General features: G+C 42.0%; 1 long non-coding RNA gene across 1 annotated transcript in view; it reads right to left on the bottom strand.

Annotated features, from left to right (window-relative positions):
• The window catches only part of LOC134464584 (uncharacterized), a 5,268-nt gene extending 575 nt beyond the window's left edge, over positions 1-4,693 (bottom strand). Inside the window, exons 1-7 of the long non-coding RNA XR_010037954.1 lie at positions 4,605-4,693; positions 3,403-3,471; positions 2,992-3,036; positions 2,389-2,416; positions 2,158-2,202; positions 1,728-1,782; positions 373-395 (exon numbers count right to left, since the gene is read on the bottom strand). This is a non-coding gene — a long non-coding RNA (uncharacterized LOC134464584). The remainder of the gene's footprint in view (positions 1-372; positions 396-1,727; positions 1,783-2,157; positions 2,203-2,388; positions 2,417-2,991; positions 3,037-3,402; positions 3,472-4,604) is intronic.
• Positions 4,694-5,000: the final 307 nt, after the last annotated feature.

Below are 5,000 nucleotides of genomic sequence, written 5' to 3'. Positions count from 1 at the left end.
AATATGTATTAAAAACAAAGGAGATACGCACTCTGTGCTTCTAAATTAACACTCCGGTGCAACCAGAGCAGGACTAAATAATAAGTACAAAGGAAAAAGAATCTGGTGCCACACGGATGTCTATTTTCTGTTATTTATTTTTTCAGTGCAGTAAGACTAACGTTTCGACATGCGTCTTCGTCCTCTGAAGACACATGGCGAGACGTTAGTCTTACTGCACTGAAAATATAAATAACAGAAAATAGACATCCGTGTGGCACCAGATTCTTTTTCCTTTGTACAAAATATATAGTAACTTGTAGACCTACTGTCTTTTGGCTTTTTAAGGAAACATGAATGGTACACATATTCAAAAGAGAAACAGAGGCTTACCATTTAGGTTTTCGTTCAGTCACCTACAACCATAGAAAAAAGTAAGAAAAACAAATTACTCATGTTGAAATACATTAGATGAATCTTTCATAAAAGATGCTTGTTGACATGCAAGTGTCCGTCACTACTCAGACCTTTGTTATTTATGTTAATTTTGAAATTTTTGATCCAGCACATGAACTTGAGATGTCCAAGCACACCCTCTTTTTTGGACCATGTTCGGGCAGGAGGCAGATGGAGGAGTATAGCTGTTATTCATCCCCCCCATTACTTACCCCTGACTGCCAGAAACATGGAGATTATTGGTGTCCCTGAACTGTGTTTTCAATTCAAGTTAATGAACTAAAAATTAACCTTTCATGAACATATGTGGGAGATTATCACTGAACGAAATAAACCTTTTTCCCCGACCCTATACTTGTATGTTAAAAGAATATGACTAATTCATAGTCATGTAAATAAATAGTATACACATATGTGGAAAAAATCTGAGACCACTTGAAAATGTTCAGTTTTTCTGATTTTACTATGTATATGTAAAGGAGGCCAACTATCAAAGTGTGAGGTGGAATGTGACGGAGGTCATCTTGCACCTGTTCACCCCCCTCGGGGATCGAACCTGCACCCTCGTCAACTACAACGGTTCGGCAGTGGGAGACACAGTACGATACCGCTGGGCCAAGAGACTAGTCTCTCGGCCCAACGGCACGAGACTGTATGAGGCTATCAGAGGGAGATTTACCAATGTTCCACGCCAACTCTGTGCTAGTTAGCCTCCGTTACACTCTCCCCCTTAAACCTCACTCCCATCCGGGTCACGGCACCACTGTGACGGAGGTCATCTTGCACCTGTTCACCCCCCTCGGGGATCGAACCTGCATCCTAGTCAACTACAACAGTTCGGCAATGGGAGACACAGTACGATACCGCTGGGCCAAGAGACTAGTCTCTCGGCCCAACGGCACGAGACTGTATGAGGCTATCGGAGGGAGGTTTACCAACGTTCCACGCCAACTCTGTGCTAGTTAGCCTCCGTTACAGGAACGTTAGTAAAAACCTCTCTCCCAAAGCCTCAATACAGTGCGGTAACTGTGGGGTAGCTGACCGGTCCTTTAGCTCAACAGTCTTGTATTGTGCCTCCCATTGCCAAACCAGATGCGTTGATGAGGTGGCCGGTTCGCGGCCTGAGGAAAGTGAACCGTGCAGGAACACCTCGGTCATAGATAGGTGTGTGTTTGAGTAAAACAAACATTGCTATTTCATTCTATGAACTGGCAAATACATTTTCTCCAAATTTCTTAAGAAAATATAGTCATTTTTTCCACGGCTGTATATTGAAGTATCCAGATACTCACTCTGTCTACAAAGCCTCCGGGACAAGTGCTGCAGAGCGAAACAGATTTTGGTCACCTTAGAAATAAGGAAATATGAGAGAGAGAGAGAGAGAGAGAGAGAGAGAGAGAGAGAGAGAGAGAGAGAGAGAGAGAGTGAGTTAGCGAGTGTTGCTCAAGGTATTGCTGAATGTTACTTTCTGCTCTATAAAGGAAACGGACATTAATTACATGGGCCTGAAGGCTAAGCAAATGCTTTATCAATATCATGCAGTATCCCAACTGTGCTGGTGCTTTAATATTTTCTTAATAGCAAGAAGTTAGAGATGGAGGTGTTCTGTTAAGTTCCAATCTACATTCCTAATAAATACATGCATGTGATCATTATTTTGGCTTTATGGGGTATGGCTACATTAATGGCAGGCAACACATATTGAGAAGCAGCAATACTAACCTTGCTGAAAGAATGAGTCTCCGTTTTCTTTCAGTCACTTCCAGTCTAGGACAAAAAAGGCAACACATTAGAAATAATTTCCAAGCAGCACCTCGTCATAGATAGGTGTGTGTTTGAGTAAAACAAACATTGCTATTTCATTCTATAAACTGGCAAATACATTTTCTCCAAATTTCTAAAGAAAATATTGTCTTTTTCCATGGCTGTATATTGAAGTATCCAGATACTCACTCTGTCTACAAAACCTCCAGGACAAGTGCTGCAGAGCGAAACAGATTTTGGTCACCTTAGAAATAAGTACGAGAGAGAGAGAGAGAGAGAGAGAGAGAGAGAGAGAGAGAGAGAGAGAGAGAGAGAGAGAGAGAGAGAGAGAGTTAGCAAATGCTGCTCAAGGTATTACTGAATGTTACTTCCTGTTCTATAAAGGAAACAGGCATTAATTACATGGGTCTGAAGGCTAAGCAAATGCTTTATCAATATCATACAGTATCCCAACTGTGCTGGTGCTTTAATCTCTTCTTTATACATGGGTTCTAAAATGTGTTTATAACCTGACTGCGCAAAGCTAACTGTGCACAACTCAACCTCTGATTGTTGGAAAGCGCTGTCGGTCAAAAACTTAGCTCACATGGTTGGCTGCCAGTGTCTTGCCCCTCTTCATAACATCATATTGATAAACACTCAGAACCCATGTATAGCAAGAAGCTAGAGATTGAGGTGTTAAGTTCCAATCTACAATCATAATAAATGCATGCATGTGATCATTGTTTTGGCTTTATGGGGTATGGCTACAACAATGGCAGGCTACACATATTGAGAAGCAGCAATACTAACCTTGCTGAAAGAATGCATCTGTGTTGTCTTTCAGTCACTTCCAGTCTAGGACAAAAAAGGCAACACATAAGAAATAATTTCTTTCCAAGCAATGCCTTGGTTTGGCAGCATCTATATATCAAATCACACAGAAACAAATATCTTTAGCCAGTTGAAAGTGTCAGTGTTGATGTGGAGAGGTGACCATTGCATATCTGCATTAGAACTAGTTATCTGCAGTTAATTTGTTCGGGCTTCTGACAATGTGGACAGTTATTCCCCTATTAAACATAATGCAGAAAGTCTCGTGCTGGAACTGTTAGTGAGTGACTGACGTGGCTTTAAAAGAGGCCTAATTCAAAACAATTGCATTTATGGCATCCTCTGAAGCGTCTGGTGAATAATGCTACAATATACAATGTTTGCACATACCTTAGCACAGACGGACATAACGTGATCAGCTTACAAAGGATCCGGACGCCAGTGCGGTCTCTGGTTAACCTGGTGATTAATAATACAGTTAGTGCATACTCAAAACTGTTCGGGTGAAGCATAAAGCATAGTAAAGGATCTTAGCACATGCACAAGCAATAGCGAGACACACATATTCAGAGGGATAGCCTCAGTAGGCTATGCTGGGATGGCCCAGACCGACGTCACATAGTTCTATCCCATCCCAAACTCGACCCCAGACGCACAAGCGGCCGGGTGACAGAGCAGCGCAGCAACAAGAAAACACCCGTAGCGTATTAAAGCTCCAGTGAGCAGAGCATACATCAGGATGCCCTTGATAAAAGAATTGCCTACGCTCTAGCCACAAACGATTAGCCAGTGCCCAGTGCCACTCACCGGCTAGAGGTAGCCCACTAGACGTCGCCGGACTAGAGGAGCAGACAAGCCGCGAGGGGAAATCATTTTACAAAGTGCCTTGACAAGTTGTAGAATTTACTGCGGAGGCACTCTCCCCGTGAGCTCACTAAGTTTGGCGTTTCCTACCAGCACTAAACCAAGCTATCTGCAACTAACTGACAGCCAGCTGCACGTAATCGCTAAACAATGTCAAGTTGCAGCAGAATGTAATTACGAACGTCAAAATGAAAGGCTTCGGTTTAGTTATAATGTCCCATCACCCGACACCCCTAGTTGTCTCTCATTCATACCCGGGCTGCAAACAAATCTAACAAGTACAGCACAACGGCAGGGGATGTTAAGAATAAAATACTTCACTTTCTGCTTCAATTACTACAGTTAGAGCATGCTAGCTAGACTCATATCTAACTAGAGCTAGCTTGCTGATACTGTAGCTAGTTTTTTTGTAAGCTTGAAAGCTGCTGCTAGCCTCGCCCACAGCTCGGCCACCGTTTCCACCGTGTTTTATAAATGAAAAAGAGAAGTCAGATGTTTACTGCAATTAGGCTATATGTAACTAGGATAGGAAGTAATCGAATAATATCTGACGCTACCTATTAGGTCAACGTAGCGTGTTTGAACGTGCTAATCACTTCGAGACCGTGGTGGTTAAAATCTTGTGATAATGAGAAACACTGTCTAAATGGTGGCGCCTTGTCCATTTTTACCCTTATATCAAGTTTACTACTTAGACAGCACACATATTAGTTTAATTCATTACAAACCTTTCCTTGTTGTTGAAGGTTTCCTCAGTTCAGTTGACTTCCAGGAAAAAGTCCGTTGGCTGGCTCTGATTTCAAATGTTATGATAAACCCAGTGATTGGGTATAATAACTCATTAATGGTTAGTATAACCCAGTATATGGTCAAACGACCACACACCAGTAAATGGGTAAACATATAACCCAGCACGTTTCTATCAAATTACCCAGTGTGGGTATAAAAAACCCAATAAGTAGTAAAATTGTCATAAACCAGTATTTGGGTAAAAAAATAACCCAGTATTTTTTTGTGTGTAGTGGCAGAAATAGAGCTCCACTACCTTAAAAGTGCACTGTGTAGGATGATGGCCAGAGTAGGTATTGCAATGCTGCTCATTGGCACTGTGCTGCCAATAGCTA

This window comes from Engraulis encrasicolus, chromosome 15 (assembly GCF_034702125.1).
Source record: "Engraulis encrasicolus isolate BLACKSEA-1 chromosome 15, IST_EnEncr_1.0, whole genome shotgun sequence".
Classification (NCBI taxonomy): Eukaryota; Metazoa; Chordata; class Actinopteri; order Clupeiformes; family Engraulidae; genus Engraulis; species Engraulis encrasicolus.
This window is presented reverse-complemented; position numbering and strand designations above follow the sequence as displayed.